Source organism: Castor canadensis, chromosome 9 (genome assembly GCF_047511655.1).
Source record: "Castor canadensis chromosome 9, mCasCan1.hap1v2, whole genome shotgun sequence".
NCBI lineage: Eukaryota > Metazoa > Chordata > Mammalia > Rodentia > Castoridae > Castor > Castor canadensis.
In genome coordinates this window covers 134,834,881-134,852,181 of record NC_133394.1, presented here as the reverse complement: position 1 = coordinate 134,852,181, position 17,301 = coordinate 134,834,881, and the positions used below count along the sequence as shown (strand labels likewise).

General features: G+C 36.8%; 1 protein-coding gene across 7 annotated transcripts in view; it reads left to right on the top strand.

The window, feature by feature from the left end:
- Rbpj (recombination signal binding protein for immunoglobulin kappa J region) overlaps positions 1-17,301 on the top strand; it is an 87,534-nt gene that overhangs the window by 5,074 nt on the left and 65,159 nt on the right. For 4 of the 7 annotated variants that reach the window (XM_074042508.1, XM_020188490.2, XM_074042511.1 and 1 more), the window contains exon 2: positions 3,740-3,982. The exons of the other annotated variants lie outside the window; for them this stretch is intronic. The gene's annotated coding sequence lies outside the window, so the exon portion shown is untranslated. The remainder of the gene's footprint in view (positions 1-3,739; positions 3,983-17,301) is intronic. 7 annotated transcript variants of the gene reach the window in all.

The window sequence follows — 17,301 nt, the reverse complement described above, 5'->3', positions numbered from 1 at the left end:
CCCCAGTGGTACTGGGATTTGAACTCAGGGCTTGGTGTTTGGTAGGCATGTGGTCTTGAGCCACGCCTTCAGCCCTGTCATTTTCTTCTTAATTATTTATATATTCTTGTGCCCATGAGTGCCTACCACATGATAGGGATGCAGCAAAAATATTTTTTTGGTGTATGGGACACAAGTTTGAACTTAGGGCTTCACACTTGCATAGCAGTTGCTCCTCCACTTGAACCACACCTCTAGTCCATTTTGCTCTCTAGTTATTTTTGGAGATGGGGTCTCACGAACTATTTATCCGCTCTGACCTCCAACCCTGATCCTCTGTATCTCAGCCTCAAGTAATTAGGATTATAGGTGTGAACCACCTGTACCCCAGCACAAAAAGATTTTTTTTGAACAAAGGACTTTGAAACCGTGATGCAACAGGATACTGTAGGAAGAATTTGGTAGTTATGTATCTATGTATTATATACTTAATGTACATAATAGACATGTGTGTGTGTATGTGTATTTGTATTTGACTTTGAAGGAAAGGAAACAATGCTGAAACTCCCAGAGGAATTGGTATTTTCAGCCACATGCAGTCTTAGCACCTGGGAATGCTGTAGTAGGACTCTTAGTGTTCTTTTTGGATAATTAGAAAATACTGCATGGTATTGTTTGCACAAAACTGGCAAGTGTAAATTTCACATTTTTAAAAATGTGGTTGTCTATAAGTATTTCTTAAGTGTTTTAAGTACTTCTTAGATGTGTAAAGGTGGACATTAAAGCTTAGGACACTATTAATTGTTTTCTTTGGGACCTGTGCCATGGAATCAAATAAGTTTATGATTTGCAGGGAGACTCAAGTCTTGTGACAGATTATTTACAGATAATTTCTCCAAGCTTCAGTTTCTACCTCTACAAAATAGGGAATAACAATTTCCTTATATTTATTTGCCAGGCACATTGTGAGTATCAAGTAAGATAAAATATGTTACGTAAAGGTCAAATAAAACAATGTATTTGTAATTTGTAAATCGTGAAGCACTCTGTACAAATACTTTAATTATTTTAACAGTTTCTTCCAGTAGCCTTTCATGGGGAGGGTTCAGATGGACTTTTTATACTGCAACCTGTGGTTTGTGGGTCATGTTTTAGGAAGGCAGCAGTGTATTTAGTACAGAGAACCACAACCCTTGAAATTCGTGCTTTGGCATTTTAAGCAGACATATTTGGGAAATCACTATTTCTCCACAGATGTTGTCATTGACTCACCCCCAACTCTTTGGGGTCTATTTCTTTCTGCTCTGTTCTCTGCTTGGACAGCCATAACAATGTAGGAATGTTGAACGCCCAGCTGCTAACATCGTTCAGACACTTATCCTGCCCACAATTCTGGATCCCTTATAGGCCTGGCACAAAATCATGGTGTTGCTTATGCCTCATTAGGCTTGCTTCTGCTTGGGGGGAATGAAATGATATCATTATGGTTTGAAAAGGGTAATGTATTCTACCAACATAACAAACTTACCTTGGGGATGGAAGAGGGGCAAACATCAAAGTCAGTGTAAGTGGTAGTAATTACCTGTCTGTATAAATATTTGTATAAGTTTGTTGTGTTGAGACAATGCATAGAGATAAGCTTTTCAGTGTGATTGGTGAGGCTCATGACAATCTTGATAATATGTACACTAAATTTACAAAAAAGAAGAAATAGGAAGCAGTGCTTCTTAGGCATTTTAAGTAGCAAAAGCTGTGCAGTGAAAATGCTGCACCTGATGGATGTGAGGTGGAATACACTAGACAATCAAGTTCACCCTTGCTTTTTAAAAAGTTCCTCTCCCAAGATTCCTTTTATATATTCAGTAATCTTAACTTGGCCTTCGAGCTAATGTGCATTGTTAATTAGATGATAATTAGAATTGTAAGAATAGTTTCTCATAAAAAGTTTATATAACCAGGAGTAGTGTTTATCATTCTGCAAAACTGTTACTTTTTATATGTGTGATAAAGATTTTGTAATAGAAGTGCAATATTGCTTTGTGAAAGATAGAACCAATATTGCAGTTGTTTTTTTTTTTTTAATTACAAGCAACTTTATTTTGGACAGTGCCTAATTTACTCCAGAATATATTAGTTTTAGGCTGGTTTGCTGCATTTAGATAAAGCTGTTCCTTTTTTGGAAAACTGCAAACCCACTAAGGTCTTTTCTTATTTTGTTAAGAATTTTTTTTTTCAGGTCATATTTTTGGTTTGAAGTATGAGAAAAATTTCATGCAAAACATTACATAATTCTGTACAAAGATCCTAATCTTATACCAACTGGAGTAAGCAGAAACATTAAGGCTCCAAAGGGAGGAGGAAAGGCTCAGGGAAATGAGTATGAGCATGCTTTAGTGGCTCTCCTTTTAGTATTGTTTCAATAACAATACATTTATTAAAGAAACAGTTGTTAGGCACTTATAAGCTGGTCCTATAAAGATAGCTAAAAATGCTTTGGTAAAGCCACAATTTAGTGGGAAGTACATAGATAATTATAGTCTAAGGGAAATTATGGTAAATGCGCTAACATGTATAATGTTGGTGGGAACACAGGTATGAATGATTATCTTTAATTGGAGGGGAGTTGATAGGAAGTTTTGATTAAATCGGAAAAGTGGTTGGAGGCCTGCCTCTTGGAGGGCCTTGAGTGCTGAGTATTTGAGTATCAGTCACGAGGCAGAGGATAGGGGTGTAGTGCGTTGAAGGTTTTAGTTGAAATGAGGCTGGATATAAACTGTGTAAAATAGGTTGTGGAATTGGTGGAGACCAAAAGAGAAACATAATCGAGGTTGGTATTCGTGGTGGGCCTAGGAATTCAAAAGCAAAACAGCTCTTTTTGAGGTAGTGTGGTTGGTGTAGGGAACTTTGTAATTAGTATATTGCTTGTCACTAAAATACATCTGTGACTATGAGCATGTCACTTAATCTTAAGTCTTTCCCCTTTATCTAAAGTAAGTAACAAGATGATACTTCATGGTATTGATGTGAGGATTAAATAGATGCAGTTTTGGAAGTAGTTGGTGCTCAGTAAGCAGGTTCTCCTCTCTTTTCTGGAGGCACTGGGGTTTGAACTCAGGGCCTCATGCTTGCTAGGCAGGTGTTGTTACCACCTGAGCTCCTTCCCTCTTTTCTGAATCTTGAAAGGGTAAAGTGGGAGGGGAATGAGAAGGAAAGGCAGGAAAAACCCTGAATGATTATAATCTGGCTGAGGAGATAACTAAAAAATGAAGGGTCTTAGTGAGGCAACAGGTTTAAGAAAACCTATTTATCAAAGTGTTTTGTTACAGTTTTTCTTTTTGGCATTACTGGGGTTTGAACTCTGGGTTTCATGCTTGCTAGGTAGGCACTCTACTACTTGAGCCACTCTACCAGCCCTGTTTTGTGTTGGGTGTTTTTGAGATGGGGGTCTCCAGAACAGGCCTGGGCTGTCTTTGAACTTCAGTCCTCCGGATTGCAAGAAGCTAGGATTACAGGCATGAGCCACTGGCGTCCACCTTATTTTAGGTCTTTAATAAATGTCAAATACTTATTTTGTATACCTCTGCTTAACTTGCATAATTCTGGAGTACTACCATCTGCCAGAATGCTACTTGCTGGATGAATGAATATGATTGGAAAGAATTTTATAATATATAACTCTTGCCACTAGGTGGCACTTAGTCAAAATGATAATGCTGACACGCAATAGATTTTTTTTTTTTTCTGCCTGTTACCCACACAGAATCTGACAACCCTGGATTATATTCACCATTTTGCCATTTCCAGACTACTCTTTTTGAAGCGAAATATGAAGCATATATCCAATAGAAAACTCACTTGGACTGTTGAAAAAAAGAAAATATAACAGCATTGGAATATCCTGTAGAAAGCTGAAGGGAAGCTCAATGAAATTTACAAGTGACCAAATTCTCCATCTCTGATTGTGACTAAAGTGAAGTGGTCTCATTTTTGACAGTGTTTGATGGTAAGACTGTGGATTCTTTAAAGGAGGGGAGTGGGAATTTGTTTCTTAAAGGATTTGATGAAAGATGATGAAGTACGGTCTGTAGTAATACTGGGGTAGGCTGCTATGTCGTTCTTTCCTCTTCCCCCTAGTCCCGTATGTTCTCTTATTTATATTGTGCTCTCTGTTGTGGAATAGCTTACCATAGGATACTATGACACCTGTCTGTGTGGTCCCTGTGTTGTATATATTGTTAAGTTCACTGGATTCAGGAAACGTCAGAACTGAAGACTTTACTAATCGTGTTTCTAAAGTGCCACTCATAAACAGACACGGGCAGCTTGAATAATTTACATCTTGTTCTTGCTTTGGTTTAGGATGCGGGATGGCATATGCTGGTCTTTTTACTCTTTTCCATTTGACATTTGGCTCCTTTTAATCTTATATGCAAACTTCCTCCCTTTTCCTGTATGTGTGTTACTGTCCGTGTTGCTTCATAAATGTGCAGCTCTGAGGCTATCCATTCTTCCCTCCTTTGCTGTCTTCCCATTCTTGTTGCTTATGATCTTTATCTTCTGTTTCTAACTGACCAAGGTGTCCTGTTCAGGAGCATAGATGTCCTCAACTGCACACTTCACCCACTCTGGCTAAGGCACGGTTACTTATGGCTTACTCTAGTCTCTGCTTCTTATTTCTCTCTCTCCTTCGTTCTGCCACCACGCCTACTTAATACCCGGAACTGTCTTGTGCATTAATAGTGAAGTATTGAAGGGTTCAAGTAATTGTAGCTGGCTGTTTGCAGAGCCTTGGGAGAAGATGGAAAGAGAGTGAGAAGAAAGACTTTTGCACAGGGAAGAAAGGCATCTTGGAATTTTATGCTAAAAATTGGCTGGCTTATGAACTTGGTAAACATGCAGAGGTTTCTCTAGTATATATGCCATGACAGTATTAACTGTCTTGATTGTGGAGTTCATTAAATCTATTGTATCTGTCATCTGTGCTTTTATGTATGTCAAGGAAGTGAGTTAAATCTGGTTCCCCATTCCAAAGATAGTATGTGGCAGTATTTGGTAATTCACTTACAGCTTATTCCAAGTACCAATATTTGAATAAATGGATAGTAGTAAATTGGGGGGAGTTGCTGGTCCACTATTGTAATGTTTAAAAATAAAAACCTGGATAGTTGTAGCTTTCAAAGGTTATTTCAAGATTATTGGTAAGTAAGTCATTCTTTGGCCTGGCCTTACTCTACAGTATTTATGTACATTTTGTACACAGGATTTAGTAACATGTTAGTAAGAAACTTATGGTTTCTTAGCTATAACTGGTGGAAATTTTTAGTTGGTATATTAAGAATGTTTTCTGGATTCTAAACTTAGACTTACATGGTAGATGTGCAGTTAGTTTTTTTTTTTTTTAATAGTTATTTCAGGGATGTAACTATCTTAATGTGGAAATTTTTCTTTTCCCCTTTCCTTTCCTTTAAACCTAGGGCCTTGCACATGCTAGCAATTACTCTACATTGAACTACCTCCCCTGCCCTGAAAATTTTGGTTAAGGGCCAATTAATTTCACATCAGTATATACAGGTGCTGATGGTTTTTTCTGAGTGGGAAAATGTTTGTTACAGGAAATTAAAATTTTATTTAAACATATATTAAGTAAGTCACTATAGTCTTTTTGGCGGTTCTAGGTTTGAACTCATGGGCCCTGTGCTTGCTAGGCAGGTGCTCAGATACTTGAGCCATGCCCTGAGCCCCCTACTATAGTCTTACAGGAAGAAATAACTACCATTTACATTTGAGAGTATATTCCTCAATTTTTAAGGGAAATGCTAACATTACATTTTATATTAAAAATGTCAGCAAATTAGCAAACCGTTTTTAAAAGATCAAGGAAATGACATTTCGTTGACTACTGAGTCTTCATGTACATAGAGAGAGGGTGATGTCTCTAGTTCATAGATGTGAAGTCTGACTATCAGAGCTTTAGTAACTTAACTCAGGTCCTCATAGCTTTGTTCCTGCCTTTGTTTTTGTCTTCTTACTTGAACATTTCACTACCAGGGCACAAGATAGTCTTAAGTATAATGAGTGTGATGTAATGTTTTTAAGAAGGGGAGATTATATTCTTTCTACTAAATTAATTTAAAAGTAAATCTGTTTTCTAGACATACAAGGTTACATTTGAGTAGACTAGTCTTTGATCTCAAAAAAGTTCTTCCAAGTACATAATTTATTGCTAAGTAAAAATTTCTATTCAGTCTTTAAAGTAATACTGTCAGGTACCCTTGGCATGGTTCATTGGTTAATTCTCCTTTTCTGATTCATGTTTTCAGTTTCTTTTCCTAAAACTGTTCCTTTTCTGCCTATGAGACAACTTTTCAAGTCTTTTAACTATTCTCTATAAACACTGTATGGTTTTGAACAAAAAGTACTTAATTGTATTGTAACTTAAATTTCCCCATTTGTAAAATAGAGTTCTTCTGAAGATCAAATATACCTTGTGCAAAGGGGCTGCAAAACTAGGCCTCATCTCTGAGAATGTTTAACATCCATTTCCTTTCTTATCTCATCTCTAGTTCAAGCTACTGAAATGACTGCTCTGTCCTTTCTTCACAACTTGACTTGGTCTCACACTAAAAATCTGTTTCTCGCCCCTTGCCGTCAATAAGTAGCTTCCTTTCACCAGATCCTAAAGTCCTATTTCATCCAACAGCCTATTTCATTTTTCTATATATAGTAGACTGTTGGTGTCCCTTGGTCTACTGTTTCAAGGAGCCCCCCCCCCCCCCCATTGAGGAAAAACCAGTAATGCTCTAAAGACATGCCATCTTTCAACAAATTTCAGATGATCTCTCTATCACTTAAATTACACACATTCACTTTTACCTTGCTTTTTGGGAGGCATATTTTCTAAAATCAAGGGCAGGGAAGTATCAGATCACAGTGACTTCAACATAGCTAGCAATAATGCAGGGCTGAGAACTGCTCTGCATCACCTGAGCTGCATAATACATGTGGGAATTCAAGATTTTTTTTGAAGTCTTTTTTAAAATTTACTTTTTGACTGTACCTGGTCAAACCTGTGTGTACTAAATTATTGAATAAGGCAGGCTTACTGTACTTTGTTTTTATTGACCAAAATGCCTTTATTGACAAGCAAGACACCATCCCTACCTCTGGTACATTGCATCTGTTCTTTGCTACTTGCCCTTTCCCCATTGTTAAATATTGTGGCTTGCATTTTTTTCCAAAACAATGTATCCTTTTTATTACCTATACATTGTAGCTCCCATCCTATAAAAGGCTTGAAATCTGTTAACAGTGCCATTGTCTGTGTAGCTGTCATGGGTAAACATTAACTTTGGTACCTCCCTTATTTCTTCCTAGTCTTATTTTTTTTTCTTTTGTCTTTTTTTTTTTTTTTTTTTCCTTTTTAAGGACCAACTCTTTCCTTTCTCCTTCCACATATCTCTTATCACATGTTCTGGGCTTTTCTCTCCTTCTGATTTATTCTTCAGGCCTGCTTTATCTCTCCCTACAAGCTTCCTTCTTTTAGTCTGCAGCTTTTGGTGGTTTGTCCCACTTGCTAGTATTTTGGGATTTGTGGAGTTTCCTGGCAACCTAATTTTGTTGTAAACAGTGTCCATTGATTTTGATTTTGCTGGTTAGTTCCTGTGCCCTCTTGCAAGAGATTGAAAGCTGTACTGCTGCCACTTCCATCCTAAAATCTTGTTTGAGTTTTTAAAAAAGTATCATCAGACAAATACATATTAATTGTAAACTAAATAATATAAAGTGATAGTTCCTCTACATTCCTAAATTCCAACCCTCAGAGATAAATTCTTTTTATATGGGGAGTTTCCTTCCAATTGAAATTATTTTCTTGACATACCCAGGAAATCATGGTTTCTGTTGTTACGATTCTTTGGCGATCTGAGTAAAGTTCTTTTTTTTTCTTTTTAAAAATTTTTATTTTATTCATATGTGCATACAATGTTTGGGTCATTTCTCCCTGCTTCCCCCACCCCCTCCCTTAACACCCACCCTGCCCCCTCCCTCTCCCCCCAACTCCCTCAACACCCGGCAGAAACTATTTTGCCCTTATCTCTAATTTTGTTGAAGAGAGAGTATAAGCAATAATAGGAAGGACCAAGGGTTTTTGCTAGTTGAGATAAGGATAGCTATACAGGGAGTTGACTTCTAATTATTTTTTTTTTGCTTATATTAAAGAATAGAATCAACACATTTAGTATTGACTATGGGTAGTTTTTGTTCTTATTTGTATTATTTTTGATATTTTTGTTATTTGCAGCATTAGCTACAAATTTTTTTTCTTCTGATAATAAAAGTGACAAAATATAAAAATCATAATCCTACTAAATTAAACACAAGTAATTTTTTCCCCCCAGTAGTGCTAGGGATCAAATCCAGGGCCTTGCGCCTACCACTGAGCTACATTCCTCAGCCTCTCAGTAACATTTTAATGTATATTTATCCTTTCAGACTTTAAAAAGTATTTTATCACCCTGAGGCAGGCTAAATTAGGGACTCATAGAAAAAAATGAAACATTGCATTTTAGATTAACCATGCTTTGGCTCAGGAACCACCCTCACTTGGCTGGGAACCACCCATGTTCCTCCTGAGTCATTAATCATTGGGTGGGAATCTCGTTGTTCTCCCCTTCCTGTAGGTTTTAAAAGCTCCTGAAGAGCCAAGACACGCTCTCTCTTCTGGCTTCCATCTGAGCCTCACCATGCTTCCCTTTGTATTTCTCTTCCCTAATGTTTAATAAACTCCCTTTACACCCACGTGTCCTGCCATGGATTCTTTCTGGTGGGATACAAAGAATTTAGAAGTCGGGGGAGAAATGACCCAAGCCTTGTATGCACATATGAATAATAAAATTAAAAAAAAATTTAGAAGTCTTCTGATCACAGACTGCACCAGCGCCATTAACAAACCCACCCCCAAAGTAGTAATGTAAATTGGTAGTAAAAAGTGAACAGCAAATACATTACTTAAGGAGCGATGTCTCCTGGTTCTGCCCAACAGATGGTTCTGGTTTATAGTTTGAAGCATTCTTCCAAACTAATATAGAATGAATTTTATGTGTATTTGTAATCTTTTTCGTTCTTGTTAATCTCTTGTCAATGCTTCCTCAAATAGGTCCTACCTTCCTTTGCTTAGATGTTTCACACTGTTTCATGTGTTTCTCCCATTTTTTTTTTTTTTTTTTGATGGGACTGGGGTTTGAACTCAGGGCTTCACACTTGTAAAGCAGACATTCTACCACATGAGCCACACCTCCAGTCCACTTTTGCTCTGGTTATTTGGGGGGGAGGGGGGGTCTCATGAACTATTCCCCTGGGCTGGCTTCGAACCATGGTTTTCCTGATCTGTCTCCCAAGAAGCTAGGATTATAGGTGTGAGCCACTGGTGCCAGGCACTCCCCATTATACTTAACGGCTACTTTGAGGTTATCTCTAAGTATTTTTTTTGTTGTTTTTTACATCACTGTCACAAATACATCTGTGCATGTGTGAAAATATGAAATACCTGAGTACTTTTAAGTGGAATTTCTGTTTTCACATGTATTTATTGCCATTTGCATTTTTCTTTTAAATAACTTTCTATTGAAAAAAAAACTTCTCATTTTGTGTAAGAACTTATTTTCCAAATATTTTTTCTTTGCCAGCTTTCTATATTAAGTATTTTCTGTTTTCACTTATTTTATTTGTTTTGTCATACAGGAATTTGAAACGTGTACAGTCAAATTTGTAGTTCTTCCTTTGGCTTTGTATTTTATCTTCTGTTTTTTTAATGTGGTCTTTTTAAATTTGAAGACATTTATCTCTTTAACCTTTCTGGGAATTTGGGGTTTTTTGATTTGTTTTGATGGGTATTACATGATGTAGGCTCTGTCCTTATTTTTCTGAATATATAACTAAGTATACAGCATTATTGGATCAAGATCATTTGGGAACTTGTTAGAAATGCAATATATAAAAAAATATATATACATACATATATATTTATTATATATGTATATATATATATATATGGTGGTACTGGGGTTTGAGCTCAGGGCTTTGTGCTTGGTAGGCAGGCACTCTATCTTGAGTAATGCCTGCAGCCCCTAGAAATGCAAATTTTTTGGCTCTACCCCAGACCTTCTGTATAGGAAATTCCATAGATTGGGGGTCCAAAATCTGTGCTTCAGCAAGCCCATGAAAGAGCCTTTGCCTACTGAAATTTGCAAACCATTATGAGACCTCTTGGGGCAAGCTTGCTTGTGCGCTGTATCCTGGTTCTTGTCTATGCTAAGAGATTGGGCTAGCCAGCTCCCTTCCTTTTCATTTCTTGATTTTTACCTTTCTACTGCAGCATTCTTGACATACTGTTATTTCTCCTTTGGATCTCACAACCTCCTCTAGGTTTCTGTTTTCTTTGATTCCCTTTACAATAAACCTCTGAAGAGCTCTTTTTATCTCTAGTTACTCCCATGCCATTCCTCCCCTAAACTACACCACCCAGGCTTTTGTTTTCACTCCAACAAACAAGGTTACTAGTTCCCTCTACTCACCTAAATTTGTGCAATGGTCACTCATTTTCAGATGTTACCTGATTTGACTTACTTGATCACCACTTGTCATCTTAGATCATCTTGTTCAGACATTTTCTTCCTTGACTTACAGGATACCACACTCCTGGTTTTCCTCTTAAACTCATTGACACCTCATTCTCTTGTTTCCGTTCAGGTGCTTTCTCATGTCACCACATTTAAACTTTGGAGCATTCCAGAGTTTAGCTCTTAAATTTTAACATTACTTTTTCACCAACACAGATCTCATCTTCCTCCTACTATTCTGCTTCATGGAAGCATGTATTATCCCTTTTGCTTTAGAATGCTGTTCTCCTATCTATCCACTGGAATCATTCTTCCTCCTTCAGATTGTTCAGATACTGCCTCTGTGAGGCTTTCCTGGCCACATGGTGTGCTTTTTATCCCACATGCTCTGCTCCCTCCTTGTTATTTACTTTCCTTGTTGCATGTGTCAGCTTCCAACATAATGTTTTAATTGCTTTTTATTTTTTATTATATATATATTTTTGGTGGTACTGGGGTTCAAACTTAGGGCCTTGTGTTACACTTCTGGCCCTTATTTCCTTTTTAAATTTTGTCTTTCTTCTACTAGAATATAATGTGTTGGTACATGGTGGATCCTGTAATGAGTATTTGATGAATGAATGAATGCATAGAGTATTTTAACATTAGAATGATAACTTTTGCCAGGATGTTATAAAGTTTTAATGGATCCCTTGTATGATTCACATTCATCTAGAGTGTTTTAAATAATTTCTTACCTGAATGTGGTATCCAGTAGCTCAGAGATCTTTTGTTGTATTTAGATCTTTGCCAAAGTCTGGTGAGAAAGGTAGTATTGCCCTGCTTTACAGAAACTTAAGGAAATTCACCTCCTAGTTGATGGAGTAATCAAACGTGTCTATGGATTTCAGTTTCATTGCCATTTTGTGGTGTGAATATCTTGTGGTGATAGTATAATTAAGTCATGATGCTGCTATAGCTTCAGTTCCCCTCTGTCTCTCCCCCACCATGCACAGTTAGCTCTTAGTCACCTGACAGCACATGACTGGCTGTGCTCACTACGCAGAGGGACTTCTTACTTAATCCATAGAGTATAGATCTGAGGCATGAGGGTATTTAACAGGGAATTGCTTTATGTGGGTTTTTTTGTCTCTGCATTTCGGTATGATTTTGGAAGCCTGTGTCATGGGAAGAACACAGGTTGGCAGTCATGAAAAAAACATCTGTTTACCACTAATTAATTTGATGATTATCTCTCCTTTGCTTTTTTTTTTTCTAAAAATGTTTATCAAAAATATTTTGATAGATAACATCACAGATATCTTTTGAATATCTTCTATACTCAACATTTTATAATCTGGAAGCATGTTAAGTGCTGACTTTACAAAGAGTAAATTTACTATGATTATATCTCAGATATGTCAGGGAGCTTAGAAACTGATTTTAGTATCATGTAAATGAAAGATATTACTATGAAGAATGACTGCATATTCTCATGGTTTAGAACTTTTAGTCTTTTTGGTGGGGGTTGGGGGCAGCACTGGAGTTTGAATTTAGACCCTCATGCTTGCTAGGCAGGTACTCTTACTGCTTGAGCTACTCTGCCAGCCCTTGGAACTCTTAGGTACCATAATTTTTTTTTTTAGTCAGGGTCTCCCTATGTAGCATAGGCTGGTTTCAGAGTCACAGTGCTCCCACCTCAGCCTCCCAAGTGCTGGAATTATAGGCATGTACCACCATACCTGTTTTTCTCTTTTATTTTTAGTTTTAATACTTTCAATTTTGTTTTATTTAAGATTGTTTTATAATGTCATCTGAAAAGTGTTTGCTTTCAGGTTTTGTTTTTCTAAGACCAGTTGTGGATGTGGCTTAAAAACTGATGAGTATCTACAATGATGAGTCTTTATAGAGCAATGAAAGGCTGCTTACAAATTGCAGCCACAGTTGCAATGAATTCTCTGTTATTTCTGAATCCCCCAAGGGTGAATTTTTTTTAAGGGGGATGAGTTAGAATGATACAATGTGAGAGCGTTTCTATTCTGGTAATCTTTGCTGCTGCTGTCTCCTTTTGACTTTGAAGGAATTTGGAATATTTTTGCTTGACTATTTTAATGTTTTTTTGTGCAGTCATTCTGATATGTGATATGTGTGAAGGTAACTTATAAGTTTAAGATGTTTTTTCTGAACATAGCTTCTGTCATCAAATGTTTTTTGCTCAACTATGTGTAATAGTGTGGATGACACCTTTGCATACTGCCTAAAGCTATAAATGTTGCAATATTTGGAACTTAATATTTCCCATTTGATATATTTAGATCATAGGCATGAATAGTTCCAGGCACAGTGGCTATACCTACTTTTATTTGTTTTAATGTATGAAATAATTACTATAATTAAAGGTATTTTACGCTCAGTTATTAAAAGTGTTACCTGAAGTTAAGCTGTGATACTATCAGAATGTTTTTGACATTTTTACATTTTACATGGCTATTTTAATTTATAATGTAAACTTCATATTTTATATTGTTGAATCAAAATATTGAGAAGAAAAATTTCCTAAATTAAAAGAATCCTAGAAAATATTTATTTTAAAAACAGGGTGGGGGACTGGAAGTGTGGCTCAAGTGGTAGAGCCTATAGTAAGCGTGAAGCCCTGAGTTCAAACCCCTGTAACACTAAAAAAATAAAGGGTAGAATAGCAATAATTGAAAGAAATGAGTACTGGGAAAAAAAAACCCCACTGAACATTTGGTATTTTGTCCACTATTTGTGAAAGTGTTACACCATATATTTACATATTATGACTCTCTGTATAGTAAATTTAGTTTCTTTATAAAGTCAGCACTTAACATGCTTGCAGACTATAAACTGTTTAGTATAAAATAAGTTTGAAGAATATAAATTGAATGCACAGACTAAAGTTAGCTGTTAATTTTTAATTGTTGTTATTATTTGCAGTACTAGGGATCAGACCCAGGGTCTTGCACATACTAGGCGAGCACTGTACCACTGAGTTATACCCCCAGCCCATTTTTTCCATTAAAAAAATCTGTTAAATTCAATCTCATTCTTCCTACTATTTAAAAAAATTTAAATTCTGACTTACATCTGTTCTTTTATTATGTGGGACATGCTTTCAGGGAATTTTCATGCATATTAAAGATAACAGTTTTTGTGAATTGTAGTTATTAAAGCACAGTCACTTAGATATAAAAGCTTTCCCAGTGAGTTATTTCTGATTCATAACCAAATTTTATCACAGCAGATGTAGACTACCAATGGAATAATTAGCCAAAAAATATTAGGGGGCTAGAGATCCCTTTGTGTAACATTAATTTCTTGGCCAGTTTATATGAATAATTAAAGTTTTGAAGCAGTTACAATTACTGTTATTCTCTTGAGACTTTACAGTTGCCATTGATAGCTGTAATCACTAGAGAACTAGAAATATCATTGCATCAAACAGATGGCTTTCTTAGAACTTGCCCCTGCTAGTGTCTACTGTGGTTCATGTTCATGATGGTTGAGTTCCCAATCACAGTTACTCCAATGAAAGACACACCTGGTAATAGAATATCATGTGGACACTAAAGTGACAGTGAACTTAAGTGTTTCTCAAAACTGGCATGCTCCAACTCCAGTGGAGCTGCACCAGTGAGAGAGAAATCACCTATTATTGGATTCTTTTCTTCTTTTTTTTTGGTGGTACTGGAGTTTGAACTCAGGGCTTTCACATTGAGCCATTCCACCAGCCCTATTTTTGTGACTTTTTTTTCTTTTTTTTGGATAGAGTCTCGCAAACTGTTTTTCCTAGCTGGCTCAAATAGTGATCCTTCTGAGTAACTAGGATTACAGGTGTGAACCACTGGTGCCCAGAGATAGATATTTTTATCACTGGTTCCAGAATATTTTCTTCTTAGCTGCCCTCTCAGGAATTCCTTAGCTATTTCAGTATTTTGAAATAGAGTCTTGCTGTGTAGCTCAGGCTGGCCTTGAATTTAGGATCCTCCTGCCCCAGCCTCCCAAACTCTGGGATTACTGCCTGAGCTACCACGCCTAGCTCATTAACTGCCATTGCTGTTTTGAGTTCTGCTGAATCAGATGATTGCCTCTGTTCAGTACTTTGCAGCATTAGAAAGTTTTTGGTGGAACTGGGATAGATTTCCATCATGTTAAGGGGAAGACTTTGATAGAATATAGTGATGCTAGGGCTTAAAATTTCAAAATCATACCTTTTAAAGTTCTGTAGTGAAGCTTTGGTGGAGATTTTACTCATTACTACGGTTACTTTCCCCTTTTTAATATCTGTTTTCCTTCTTTTGGAAATTTTAAAAACACAGAAATCCGGAATTTATATGTACTTTCCTAAAATTTAAAAAATAGTCAACTATTAAGCTTTTAAAAACTTCTAAGCTATATTTACAGTATAGTTTAAGTAGCAAGAAATGTTCAGTCTGTTATTTGAAGTAATTTCTTGACACCTACTCACAATCCAATGACATTTTCAGGTAATGTGAAGACAGGTTGCATTTTGGGAAGAGAGGGTAGGGCTTTATTTCTCTAATATAACTAGTTGGGCAAATCCAAAGTGAATAGTCATAGAGCTCTTAAAAATTTATCAAGAAGGAAGAAATTATGGCTCTTTACACATTTTGCAGAGGTGATAGTGATCACTTATTGACATGATATGGCACTGAGATAAATGAACAAGAGAGGAGTTAGGTTAATGTTAGAAGTTTTGGATTAACTCAACCAAAAAGCTGAATCTGAGGCTTGTGAGAGAGGTAGGTAAAACTATCCAAGAGAGCTATATCTGAGATTCCTGCATCTCAAGAGAGAGGTCAAGGTTGGAAAGACATACTTTGAAGCCTGTTATACATGGTAATAAGAATCTTGACTGTGGGTGACATCTTCCAAAGAGGGTAGAGTCAACATTTAAGGGATGGGTAGAAGCTGGTAGAAGAGAACCGGTAATAAAGGAGGTAGTACAAAAATTTCAACAGTATAGTGTCACAAAAATAGAGAGTACTTCCTGGTGGGAGGAAACTGGTCAGTTGTGTTAGATGCTGCAAGTAATCCTAGTTACTCAGGAGGTGGAGATCAGAAGGATCACAGTTCGAAGTCAGCCTGGGCAAATAGTTTTCGAGACCCTATCTCGAAAAAACCCTTCACAAAAAAGGGCTGGTTGAGTGGCTCAAGGTGTAGGCCCTGAGTTCAACCCCAGTACTACAAAAAAAAAAAAAAAAAGAGACCAGGTGAGATAAGTTCAAATGTTTGTTAGATTTAAGATTTCGAAGACCTTGCCACAACAGTTTTGTGAACTGGTGGGAGCTATAACATCATTTGTCATGTGTTGAGGAGTTGGAGATGAGAACATAGAGCAACTCTTTCAAGAGCAGTGGCCCTCACCTTGGGTGTGGAAGCCTTGGATGTTGCAATGGAGCTTTTTTTAAGGCAGAATGGGTTTGACTTGTTTAGATGCTTATTGGAAGGATTGAGTCAAGATGGAAGGTTGATTGAAATTTCTTTTTCCCCCTATATTGGGGAGAACTCAGGGGCTCCTACATGCTATGCTAAAAAAGCAAGTAATCTACCACTGAGCCATACTCCTGCCCCTAGACTGAAACTCTTAGTGATGCTTTCTCTGATACCTTGTGCTGCTTCTTATGTTTTAATAGAAAGCCTGCATCAAAAGGGGTTTATTAGCCAGGCACCAGTGGTTCACACCTGTAATCCTAGGTACTCTGGAGGCAGAGATCAGGAGGGTCACAGTTCAAAGCTGGGCCCAGACAAATAGTTCCAGAGATCCTATCTCAAACATACTCAGCACAAAAAAGGAGAGGCTCAAGTGGTAGAGCGCCTGCCTAACAAGCATGAGGCCCTGAGTTCAAACCCCAGTACTGGGGAGGGAGACTTATTAAAATGAGCACACATTCAGTAATCCTGTGACAATGAGAGCATTCATGAATCTAACTCTTTTCAGAGTTTGCACTTGTATTATCTCATTTCAGTCAGGAAAAATAACGTGTTGTTTTTTTTCTCCTGGGTGGATGGTATTTAGGCTTTTGATTCTTTAAAAGTCTTACTCAGTTCCTGTAGTGATTAACTAAGGTGATAGATTTAGTTCATTCCTGTGAAGCCAAAGAAGCCTGACTTTCTGTTCTTTATTCACACACTGCAAGAGCTATTTGATACATGCAGCAGTTCCCACCCTCCCTCTCATTTCACACTATCACCAGAACATTAACAAGTACTCTAATGTATGTAATTTTAGTTACGTATTGTGCTGCACTAATATATTGAAATATTTACATAAATGTGAAATGTTAAAAGGTATTGTCTTAAAGATGAAGCAAAGTTTTAAAGATACTTTTAATAGCTAATGGTAGGAACACATTTTATGTTCACAAGTAGTTTTGAGAGAGAACAATGTGTTTGAATATCCCTACTGCTCATTTTTTTTGGTGGTGCTGAGGTTAGGCCCCAAGGCCTCACACATGCATTCTCACCACTGAGTTACATTCTGGTTCTTCATTTAAAAAAAAAAAAAATTGAGGTAACATATATACAGTGTACTAGTACATTTAAAAAATCTTGGTTAATACTTTGTGGTAGTCATTCAAAGGACTGGTTCCATGCTCATTTAAAAATACATATATAAACTAAGTGATTTTCATAGCTGAAAACCCATTGTTTAAATGTCACCTTTACCTTAAGTATTTTTAAA